The sequence below is a fragment of the Aulonocara stuartgranti genome (assembly GCF_965226115.1).
Source record: "Aulonocara stuartgranti genome assembly, chromosome: 16".
NCBI lineage: Eukaryota > Metazoa > Chordata > Actinopteri > Cichliformes > Cichlidae > Aulonocara > Aulonocara stuartgranti.
In genome coordinates this window covers 29,339,852-29,352,686 of record NC_138952.1, presented here as the reverse complement: position 1 = coordinate 29,352,686, position 12,835 = coordinate 29,339,852, and the positions used below count along the sequence as shown (strand labels likewise).

The 12,835-nt window shown below is 41.4% G+C and overlaps 1 protein-coding gene across 4 annotated transcripts in view; it reads left to right on the top strand.

Annotated features, from left to right (window-relative positions):
• The window catches only part of enox1 (ecto-NOX disulfide-thiol exchanger 1), a 304,893-nt gene that overhangs the window by 159,444 nt on the left and 132,614 nt on the right, over positions 1–12,835 (top strand). Inside the window, exon 1 of one of the 4 annotated variants that reach the window (XM_082508521.1) lies at positions 2,253–2,572. The exons of 1 other annotated variant lie outside the window; for it this stretch is intronic. The gene's annotated coding sequence lies outside the window, so the exon portion shown is untranslated. Of the gene's footprint in view, positions 1–2,252; positions 2,578–8,344; positions 8,604–12,835 lie in introns of those variants that run through there. 2 more of the 4 variants (XM_082508524.1, XM_082508522.1) reach the window with 2 other exon arrangements.

Here is a 12,835-nt window from a genome sequence, read left to right as displayed (position 1 = left end):
TTGAAGAAATTTCATTTTTTGACCACTTATTGCAGCTGGCTGCTGCATGGGTTGCCATATTTAATCTAAAAATGCCAGTGTAACAGCAGTAAAAGGGTCCTTACTTCTGAGACTGGGCACTTACATTTTCTGTCAAGTATTTCTGCATGTTTTTTGTGCCTCACCACAGTTAGTGGGAAATGATTAAATCAAGCTGTGAATAAAGTTCAGTGAATTTCTCAAAATAATGCACTATGCGATTACAATGGAGAGCGATTTGGTTCATGGACAAAGGTGGCTTTTTTTCTCAAGATTTCATGACAAATTTAAGAAGATTAAAGGTGTGGAGTGTGTTCCAAGTGCTGCATTTGCATTTGGCTGCAGTTTACGGGAATCTTAAACGTGGTAGTCAAAACGGATGCTAGCCCAAAGGAAGGAGGACATCATTAAGCTTTGAAAAAAGAAAAACTCTAGTTACTGTGGTCAGTCAACACTCTGGTGCAATATGCACTGATGAGCTCAGCAACAACAAAAGCCTTGAGACTACTGAGGGATCACTGATGACAGACAAATGTAATTATGAATAAAAAATTCTTCAGAACATCACCGCCAAGCCAAGAAAGAATAGAAAAAAACAGCATCGGGCCATGTCCACGGGTGCCAAACCTGACAGGACTGTGAGTCATTATTAGGAGGGTAACAAAGGTTACATTTTTGCAGGTTAATGATGTCCTCCATTTTTTTCTCTCTCTCAATGACTGTCTCATTAATACAAACACAAAGCACATCCAATATACAAGTCTTGTATAACCATGGAAGTACAGTGAGGCTGCCGCAACAAACTAGTGTCATTATTACTGCATAGATCTGTGTAAGTAAGAAAAGAGTTTTACAAGTGGACATTTCACTGCACTAGGAATGTAGATGCTTATAATATGTAAACACATTAAAAGCTGTGTAAATGTGCATCAAAAGAAATGTATTCCTAACTTAATTATTCAGAGTTCCGAACATTTTAGTCCCTTTTAGTTGTTTAAACCTTATTATTTTTGATTGACTTCAAGCGTTTTGTTGGATAAATGAACCTCAGTTAAAAGCCCAATTTTACTGTACTTGTTTTCATTGTTTTATAAGAGTGTGTGCCTGGTGGAGGAAAAAAGCAAAGCGTCAGTTTGACTCCTGAGTGAAGTGAGTTAACAGGTTTAGGAACACTGCAGAGTGAGATTCTGCTCAGTGGTAAAATATTGATCTCTGTATTAAACCTAAAGCTGGCTCCACTGAGGTTTTTCGAGGCAGAAGTAGTAAAGCACACCCTGTTACAGTGTGACGTGTCACTGAAGAAACAAATAACTGATCAGATGTTCAGATTTAAGCTGTTGAAAATGACCTGTTGGCCTATAATCTGTGAAACATACATCAAAAATATCTCTCATTAATTATAGGGTTAACCCATTAATCTCTGGCTCTCTTCCACAGTGTGTCTTTGTTGTCTTACTCCCCTCACCCACAGCCGGTCACAGTAGATGGGTGCCCCTCCCTGAGCCTGGTTCTGCTGCAGAAATGTCATACTGCTAAAGGGGAGTTTTTCAATCCCACTGTGTGCTTATGCATCAGATTTTTGGGGTTTTCTCTGTTTTATTGTGCAATATAAACCAGCACAATGGAACAGCTGTTGTGATTTGGCGCTAAACTACCTAAGAATTTAACTGAATTTCTATCACAAGGCAGAAACTGGAGCTTTTGACAAAGTGACTTTTATCTTTTTCTATCCAGCTAAAAAGGCTCACTTTTGCTTTAACTGATCTGGCCAAGAGGGCAGCAGAAACAAACCCTTCATAAATCCTGTCGTCTTTAGTCTATTCTCCAATATAAGCAAAGACATTACACATAAAACACACACACACACACATAGGAAATCACTTTTTTGGAACAACACCTGGTTTAAAGTCTGACCAGCAGTAGAAACCAAACTCACTGTTTCTGCTTTAGAGCTCCGGATCCTGGTGAAGTAACAACAATGACCTGTAGAGAGGACTCAGGTATGGGAGCTTGTCTTTTTACTCTGGGATAAAGAGCTCTGGCTTTGCTGCCAACAAAAATTCAGTTGGTTCTCAATAATGTGGCTCCAAATTTCTACCTCAATGCCCGGTTAATTGCTGAAGATGAAATATCAAACCAATAAGCGCTTTCTTTATTTCTTATTATTTCATGTCATAACCTAGTTTGACGACTACCCCCCGACTCACTTCTATCCCCCCCTGCTGTCCCAGGCTCCACCGGCCGCTGACAGACACCAGACCCTGCCGTCGTGCACGTCTCTCTCTCTCTCTCTCTCTCTCTCTCTGCCTCTCTGCCTCTCTCTATCTGTCGGTGACGCGCTCCAAGGTTTCTTCCTACCGGAGGCATCAGCAGCAGCAGCGGCGGCGGCGGTGTATCGGTGACTGCTGGCTGAGAGCGCCTGAGAAGAGACACACGGAGGATTGTTCCCAGCTTCTCCCCCCCCACACACACACTCACAAACACCGGGATTTATTACGCTGACGCAATTTGCGGATTTGCGGAGCATCTATCGAATCTTCCGCTGTGTGACCCGGTAAGGTACGGAGAGGTGCGCTCTCTGCTGTGTTTTAGACCGGTGTGTGTGTTTCATTTCCCCGGTAGATGACACGCTCCTGTCAGCCCGCTGAGCGGTTTACTGGAAGGCGCTGATGCCTTTTCTACCCCCTTTCTATCTCTCTCTCGTTACTTCATCCTTCCGAGCTCAGTGTGAAACAGCGGGGTGAAACCAGAACCGAAGCTCTGTTAGTGACTGTTTATTCATTTTGATTAACGGGGACTCGCTATTGACAACTTAACGCGGTGCCGTGGCGCTTTTCAGCCAGCGGGGAGAACAGAGGTGTCTGTAACAACGGGGCTCTGGATCCGCCTATTGTTCAACAGATTCTCCAATTAAAAGTGTAATCCAGCCGGAGTGAGGCTAGAAGTCACTAAGAGTAAAAAAAGAAAGAAATGAAAAGGCGAATAAATGAGGACTGAAAGTGACCAAATAGAGGCTCAGCACTTCTGCTTCTAGAAAATCCAGAGGAGGGGGAAGGAGATTAATTGCAAATGCACATCTGTTCACTCTACTCTTTGCACCTGAGAGGCGGTGTGATGGGTTTTTTCTGTGTGTGTTTGGTGGCGTTTAAATGCTGGCCCTGCTGCTGTGTGAGCTTATGTGATGCTGGTCTTTGGTTTTGGGGTGTGTGCAGGGGAGATCAGCTGTGGTGGAGGAAAGGATGCCCTTGCTATCAAGTCACCTTGACGACCCTTCAGCAGCACACACAGAGCTGCCTTTGTCATTGTCATGCTCACACCAGTCACCTGCTTTCACATGCTGTCATAGCCATGGAGCCATTACCAAATTGAGGGTTTTATGGGTCTGGCTCATTTCCTGGATATTTCCTGGATGTTTAGTTGTAAATTAAAAGAGTATTTCCAATAAACTGAGTGGCGTTTGGTATTAATTATAGTGGAAATTGAGAAAAGGAATGTCACAGCTATTACGTCTGGCTCTATTGGAGTTTTTAAGAAATAAGAGAGTAATTAAGGGGAAATGTTGAGGAAAGCTAACAAAGGAAGATTATTTTCTTTATAGCTCACTCTACCAGTTTGTGTAAAATCTATAAGGGAAATCCTCATTAAATGTCAAATTAAATAATAATGCAGTAAAAAAAAGTGTAAATAGGTTTAATTTGAACAAATTACTAGACTAAAGCAGTCTTTAGTTTACCATGTGCTGATGCTGAGAAGCTCAGGATAAACAAGATGTTCTTGGTAACACATTGCCCGGGTGACGTCCTCAGCACCATGGAGAGATGGCGTCAGGGAGTGTTAATAACAAACACTTCCTTAAATCTGATGGTTAGGTGACTCAGGATGAACCAATACCAGGCCTCCGAGAGAGATTCTCTCTGAGCATCATCCAAGTGTTCGAGCTCAGTTTGTTGCACAATTTATTATTTGTTATGAATATTTCTTTTATTTAAATCTTGCCACCTTAATGGTGAAGTGGTATAGTTTTGGCAAGTGACCTGTGACTTGTGAAAATTTGCAGGATGGGAATATCAGCTTTAAGAGATTGATCTGCTATTAATTATCTCGATTAATCAGTTTTTACCTCTTAGATCAATATGATGTGGTTTTGTCTTATCATGAAACCTCAGTCTCCAGAGATATGCTGTGAAATTTGCTAGAAAAAATTGACATGCATTTTTTATGAGTAATTTTTTTAGCTGCACTGATTACAGTTTCATTGGCAGATTCTGATTTTTACAGATTTTTACTAATTTTCTCTCTAAGACCTTTGCTTATAACGAGGCTGCTAGCCACTTTTCCTTTGTTAGCTTCTTTAAAATGTCCATGTTCACTTGTGTGAGGGTGCTTTAAGTGTCTGATTAAGGTTTGCTGTTATGAATGTTTAGGTGGTGGTCTCCCAGTGATTCACTTTGGTATATTTTTTGTTTTCACTCATAGTGAGGAGCTTCCACGCTAACAAGATGTTAGCTTGTAGCTGTGAGTGTCTGTGACTGTTTGCCGGTGCCACTGTGCACGTATTGTGCATGCATGAAATGCATCACCTCATTCTTGAGGCTGCTTACATGAGGCTGACCAGCTGGGCCAAGCTCTGGCTGGGCACCGGTCAGGGCTGAGAACACTGGGAATTGGATGATTTGGGTGTCTGATCAGTTGATCACATCATCAATAGCATGCTACCCATTGACACTTAATTTCATTTCAAGCCAGCATGATTATTCCTTATGGGATCTTGTGTTTTAGTCCTATAAATGAATTTTCTCCCTTCTTGTTCTGATTTTGGTCTCTACCAGTGATTGTCTCTTTAGCCAATTTATGCTTCATTGTGGAGATAATGTGTCATCTGGATGTGTTAAATACTTGCATTCTGTCTGCTGGTCTTTGCAGTTACACGTGTTGTTAAAAATTAATTGGTTGCTGCTCACGATTCGACCTAAAGACTATATTACAGAGCAGGATTTTGTCTTATCCGGGTAACTTCAGGGTTAACCCTGAGTTTTCTGTGGTTCACTTCTTATCAGGGTATATCACCATGGTACCTCATGCTGCTCCAGAGATGGTCATGTTCTAGATTTGAAATCAGCAGGTACGACATGCCAACCCCATGCTTCCACCCGTATAATGTGAATGCGCAGAGATACCCTGGTTTACCTTAGTGTGCTGATAACCAGCTTCATATGACTGCTTACACTGATTGCAGCTGTTAGCGTAAGTGAATCCAGATAACAGAATTCTGTAACGCTGGGCTCTGGTTTCCTGCAGTTAAGTCACGAGAAGCAATCCTGCTGTGTGTGCTAGAGTTAATCACAAAAGTAATGTTACTTTGCAGAAAGAGTCAAAATTCCCTACGGGTCTGGAGACCTGTCAGCTAGTTAGCTGATTTGCTTCTGGGGACAACTGCTAAATTTTCAGGGCTTTCCTTAAAGTCCGCAGATATCCGATATAAGACCTTCCATTCCATCCACTGGTAATCTTTTAAGAGTGAACTGTTTTATCTATATGTCGATATCTGTTCTTAGGGTTTGAACTGGTGGGTTACTTTTGGTTCCTAGGGTATTTAAAAGTAGATAGGGAGACTCAGTCTCATCCCTCAGTTTTCAGACCCATCTTCTGTTATCCAGCTTGGATTTAGATTCAGGAGACAGGCACCCTCTCTGCTTTTGACATTAAGGCCATTACATATTGCAAAAATGATAAACTATGAATTTTTCAGATCGGAAAAATCTACACACCGAAAGCATTGTGTTTTTGCAGAAAAATTACCCTCAAAAGATGCACAGTGAAAAAAAATGAAGCTGACATGAAGCAATGATGAGCTGGTCCTGATGTTTCTAAACAAGAAAACAAAGAAACAGAGATTCTGGTTCCAGCTATAGTGTCCAGCTATTTTAAAATCAGTTCAGATTAATAGCTCAGCTAATTGATTACTTGCTTCAGTTCTACAATGTATCAATCAGTGAGTATCCAGAGTGAGGCTTGGTGTTGGCTAGATCGCCCTGTCACGATGCCTGTGAATGAGTGACATTAAAACAGTGTTTCCCAGGAGGCCGTGGAAACACAGACACCACTCATCATCATCAACAACAAACAGTTTCTCTATTGTCTGCAGGCAAACAGCCGGCTGTTACATCATTAACTGACACGACGTTGTGACTGCTGAATATCAGCTCTGGAGTCACTGCAGTAGAATTTGACACCACTCTGCCCAGCGGTGGCCGGCTGCTGAGGTCGCGTGAGGCTGAAGGGATTAGAGCTATGGTGGCGGTGGTGGCGGCTGCGCACCAAATTTTCCCCAGGTGGCCGGGTCGTTGGGGGGAACGAGGCTGATGATTTCTCACAGGACAGAGTGGAAACAATGTGACGCGGCCTCCATCATTCAACGCACAGACACGGGCTCCTCTTTCAGTTTTTCAGATTGGACTGAAAATCTCTTCACTCTTACCTGTCGTGATTGTGTTCGGTGCATCTCATTACACCGTGTGGCAAAAGCAGCCTGTTAGCCTGTTATGCGATTATCCATCCTCCTCGTGTCTTTTGCAGATTTTGCCTCACAAACATTAATTGACCCCACGCTGCAGAGCTCAATGGGGAAGACTGTCGCTAATTGCGGTGGTATTTTGAGATACGGTGGGAGCATTAGGCTCTTCCACCACGGGAGGAATTATTCACTAGAGATGTTTCCACCAGCATTTATGTGTGAGTGAGAGTCTCTGTTTCCCTGGATTTCAGCTCACTGTGGGGACGCAAACCTGAAATACACGTCAAACTGTGGGCATTGAAAAAAAACAAACCTCACTCACTCATTTATAGGTGTTTAAATATGTACACTTGAATCTTGTTTTGAGTATAAATATACTGTTTCATGTCCTCTAACGTCTGACCAGCAGTCACATATCAAACTACATCTGCCTCCCCTCATAAAATAAATAAAAGGCTTGTGTTGTAGAAAATACATTTTTGTTTTTCGTTTGAAAAATAGTGATTGACAAAACTTAATTTTACCTAAAACAAATGCTAGATATTCCATTCTAAACTTTACACTCTCTATTCAATACTACATTCTGTAACAGTATGTTATGAACTTGTATTGGATCTGACTGAGAAATTGGTGTGTGCTGTTGCAATTTATTAATCACAGTTTGCTCTTGGCTTGTTTATCATCAGTCTCTCTGCCCTCATTTCCAACTGGTCACCCCAGATGTCTGCCTCCTGGTCTTGTTGGAGGTTTCTTCCTGTAAAAAGGGAGTTTTTCATTCCCACTGGCACCAAGTGCTTGCCCATAAGTGGATTATTTGATTTTCCCTGTATTATTGTAAGGTGTTTACCTTACACAGTGTTGGGGAGTAACGGAATACATTTACCGCCGTTATGCTGGGCTTACACTATGCGATTTCTGGCCCATTTTGAGCCGATTTTTGAGTCGTGCGATTTTGGCGATTTTGGCCTTCATCGTGCGTCGTGCATCGTGTAGTATACGTGGGGTAACGAGAAGCGATTAACACTTCACGACCAGCTCCCGATCATCAATCGCTTGGTCGTGAGGGTGTCACCGCAGTTTCTCACACTGCGCACGCGCAAACACAAATGTCAGCGAAAAAGACGGCGCAGCACGACAGTGCAGCGTGTGATCTGGACACAAGCGATGGAGGCACTTGTAGAACTTTGGAAAGCTCATCTGAGCCTTTTCGATGTGGCCTCACAAAATTATCACGACCACAACAACCGTGAAAATAGTTGGATAGACATTGCTGCTCAATGCCTGATCAATGTTTTTCATTAGCAATTTAGCAAAGTTGATGGCGGTGTGCGTGTCTGTGTGAGTGAAAGACAGAAAGGGAGAGCGAGCGACAGAATTTCTGTTATAACCTTAATTTTATGGACGCACAGTGTGAGCACTCGGGTCGCATCAGAGCACCGGGTCGTATAGTGTGAGACCCTGCATCGTGACCTATGAACTTCTAACCCCTGCGAGTCAATCGTACAGTTTGAGCAGGAGCTGAATCGCGTGACTGAAAAAAAACGCAGTGTGAGCCCGGCATTACGTATTTAAAATACAAAATATGAGTAACTGTATTCCGTTACAGTTACCGTTTAAAAAGGTGGTATATAGAATACAGTTACTTTGTTGAAATAAATGGATCACACTGCGGTACTTTCCTGTTTCATTTTGTCGCGGGTCAGGACTGTTTGGGTTTTGTTTGACAGCTACGTTCTGTTGTTCCAGGCTGCAGCGTTACGGTTGCCATGGTTACAGGGCAACGCTCTCTGCAACTGTGTGTTTCCTGGGTGAGAGAGCGCCTTTTTGTTGTTGTGCTAAGCTAATAGGCAGAATGCTACAGGCATAGCTCTAAAGAATGTAGCCTCATGGGCAGTGTAGTCCGTGCTGCAGGGAGAATGGACTGCCATGCTCGTTATGTGTCTGTGAGCGAGGGAGGGAGAAAAAGGCGAGTGGAAAAGTACGAGCTGTCATCGAGCAGAAACAGGAGCTGGAAGCATGTAAATATAATAATAACCACTGCAGCCAAGAAGAGTGCCTGATGAGCCCAGTTGTAAGTAAGCTATTAAGACTCGACTGTACACCGTGTTCGTGTTTTCCTCCGAAACAATAAGTTCCGTTATTGTAAAGCTATTTTTCGGCTATGAGCCAGAGGGAACCGAGGTATTAGCCAGAGCTCTGGACGTATTAGTCAGAGGTCCCTTTACTATGGTTTGGAGACCTGAGACCGCAGACCTTCAGTAATAGTAATAAATCACACAGCAATAGTACATTCATGTAGTTGTAAAAACCATGATAATATATTAAGTAATCCAAAGTATTCAGAATACGTTACTCTCAAAAATACATTTTGGGGCATGTATTCTGTAATCTGTAGTGGAATACATTTTAAAAGTAACCCAACACTGACCTTACAATATAAAGCGCTTTGAGGCAACTGTTGTTGTCATTTGGCACTACATAAATAAAATTTAATTTTATTGTAAAGGTTAACATAATTGACTAAAATTAGCCTCATGCTGTTTACTAGAAGACTAACATGCGATTAAAACAACAGCCTCATCAAGGAGATGTTTGTTGAGGTCATAAATAAAGAGAAAAGTACAGTTATTTTACCATGGGGTTAGATAAAATCATACTTCTGTTTTTGCCTCCTGCTGACCAGTAAGAATGCAGGTAAAAGGCACTTCCTTATTGGCTTCCCCTTTGCTTCTTTTCTGCTAGTACCTAAGTGGCCAAAGCAACATGAGAAGCCTCTCAGGTGCAACATGGCCAAAAGTCATGTGATGTCATTTGTATGCGACACAAACAACATAACTGAAAATTGATGGATTTAATTTTTGTGAAGGAGTCACACTCATGGATCATTGAGTTGCGTCACTGACTGACCAATCGGTGGCATTCAGTCTGTTGACATCACATTTTCGGATTGACTCAGATTGATTGGAACCCCGCCCGAGTAGATACTACAAAAGTACCTGGTACTAGATACTACCACCTAATGGGAAAACTAAAAAAAAAAAAAAAAGTCAAGCTGAGTAGGTACTGGTAGAAAAAGGCTATTTTCTGGTCTGGTCATCTTTTATGAAGAGACAAGGTAAGAAGAACATCAAAATAACATTAAAAAAATTGACCTGATCTCAGCTGAAACCCAGCTGAATGTTGAGAAGGGGATGAAAAAATACATTGTTTGTATGAAGCATCACTTAAAGATTTGGTATGCTGTCCTGATGCTTAAGGTCATGACAAGGGGAATCAATGGAAGTGAGGCAGAGTCCTCCAAAGGATAGCTATTTGAGTTTGTGTGTGAGAGAGGAGTCGCCAGCTGTGTATTGATTGGAAGACTCAGCATTCAGACTGACTTCTGGCTCCAGACCAGTTTTCTCTCCCGCTTGTTCGCTCGCTCCTCACAGCTGGTTTTCATTCGCTGTCACAGAAATCAGACTCTGAGATTTACAACCAGTGCGGTGTGAGCAGGAGGGCAGCGTCTGGTCTGAGGGGAAAAAACAAAATGCATATGCACGTGCTTCCTGAATTCACAGCGCAGTGCCATGCGTTCAAGCTGCAGCGCAGAATAGTCAGCTTTAATGCAGAAAGACAAATGTTTTTAAGGCCAGAGGGTCACTATAAATGCAAGAATGAAATTACTTTGACTGAAGGGGTGAATGGGTTCACTTAAAGGCGCACTCTAGTGATTTATTATTGCACTCAAATAGCACAAGTTGCAAGACAAAAGCTGTATTAGAAAAAAAAACAAAAAACAGGCTGTAACAAACTATTTAGATGCTGTCAGAAACATAGACCCAGATTCTGATGCTTTAACAGCTGTGCTCAATAACTATCAAATCAGAAAACATCCTGACATAAAGCACTTTAAGTACTGCTAGATTTGACTTTTAGGTAAAAACACATATTCACAAACAGAAAAGAGTAAAACATTCTTAAAAAGGAACACATTTTATTCAGATAGGATGGGCACTGGGTCAAGAACATCTAGATGAGAAGAAGTCTTCGCCCTTCTGGGGGAGCTGGAGTTGGAATGGTTCTATCCATTTTCAACTCCCATCTGGAGAGAAGTTCAGACAAATCCAATTTGCCTTCTCATGCTTTCAATGTAATTTGCAACCAGAGTTTTCATAGTAGTGACCAGAGAAAGAGAAGCTAGTAAGCTAAGAGCAACCAAGCCTAAGACAGAAAACCTGTAGAGACAATTATCAGTGCCAAGTAATGGCTGTGTGGAAGGCAGACTGTAGATCCAAATGCAGGACTTGGAGACAGGAAATAAAGTCATAATCCAGCTTTGCTGATCACTCACAATAATACAAAGAAGCCCAAAAAGATTGAATTGAATCAGACGCGTGGATAGCTTGAGGAAGATTATTCCAGAGGTAGGGTGCAACAGAGGCGAATGCACGGTCACCTCTGGTCTTAACGTGGGATCTAGGTCGCACCAGGAGCATTTGGCCTGCTGATCTAAGCGCTCTCCTAGAGGTATAAAAGCTGAGGAGATCTTTATGATAGCTGGGCGTGGTGTTATTTATGATTTTAAAAGTGAGCAATACGATTTTAAAATCAATCAACTTTTGTAAGAAAAACTTTAAACACATAATTCTCAACACCAAAAGGAATTATGGAGCTACTCAACTCAAAACTCTGGGACCAAGAAAACATTTCATCTTCCTACACTGAGCATCAAGCATCAAGAGGCAAGTCCAAGAGGTGTGTGCTCATATTAGAGCCAGGCAGAAGGCAGTAGCTCAATATCACATGCTCAGCCGTCAGTCTCTACTGTGCAGTCTCTGGTTGGAAATAGCAAATTCAGTCTTAAGTGATCTGTGATTTTCACACATATCTCAGTCTTTAACAAAGTAAAATCAGAAAAGATGTCAGTTGTGTTAATGCTGTAACCATGGCAAGTTATTTTTCTACAAGGCAGGTGTTGCTCCTCAACATAGAAACGTGATCTTTTTCTTGGTTTGATCGAGGGAACAAATGAACAGTCGCTATAAGAGCTAGAATGTTTCTTCTGTAGAAAGCAGCTCTAGTTCAGACTCTGAGACTGAAGAAGGGAGGGCATGTTACCAGAATTAACCTCAGTGAGCCCCTTTCCTGCTTCCTCCTCCTCCTCATGTTAATGGAGACAAAGTCATTACTGTCACTCCAGTAAGCTGCTGTAGCTTTCAGAATCAAACAGCAGCCCCTCTCATATTTCTCTGTCCAGGCTGGAGCTTATTAATTTAATAAATAGTTGTTAGTTAGAATTTAATTTTTTAATCAATTTGTTTGACTGTTGTTGTGATTTGAAACTATATAAATACAATTTAATTGAATTAAGAAAAAGGATGTCTCTGCTTTATATCAAAAACTGTATATTTAGGACTTTAAAGTATTTTGGAGTTTAGTCACAGAGGCATGTAAATGTGCTGTAGGAAGGTTTGATGGGTATTTTATAGTAGTGCAATAGTTAATGAAGCCAAAAGTGGGAAAAACTGCAGTTCCTCAAGTGGGCACTTGAGGCTGGTTCCAAAAGTGAGCAAGGCCCATAGACTTTCATGTTAAAATGCCCGTCTTTATAACAGAAAAAAGGGCACGTGTACAATGTGGTGCAAAAATGATTTTAACCTCTATCATTAGTTTACCATTTCATGGAGCAAAGAGTGAATTCTAAACCTTATCAAAGCTTAAAGTTAGAGCGATGCTCAGTTAAACTGACAGGCAGCTGTTTGCTTCTCCTCCACTAACTGAAGTTACTGAACTGGTTTGTGGTGTTGGTGCCTTTTGGAGCATTTTAAATTTTATGATAAAAATATGGATTGCTGCCATATTAATTGTTGTGAAAGTCAAGCCAAGACTGGGCTTCTACTTTGCTGTTACAGCCAGTTTGTGGATGCAGCTTGCTAACCGATGGGTGTCATCAGCCCTTAAAAGCTGCAACTAGCTGATCAGCTTGGCACATTTTTGTTACTCATTTTAAAGTTTTAATAAGCTAAAAATGAATACATTAATCAATAGCTTAAACAATCAAAAGCAAAATAATAAAATAAAATTAATAAATTGTTCTGGTGTCTTAATTGTATGAGCTTCAATAATTGGTTTATCAACAGAATGAATATTTAAACAGCCAAATGTTTGACTCAGAAAAATACACAGCATCAACATGCCCAGCATCATAAGGGCTGTGGTAAATTTTCTGTTCATCGACTGATACCTTAACACACTGAGCTTTTCACTGCTATTAAGACACACATAGTTAGAAGCATGGGAGCACATACAGAGGCAGATCAC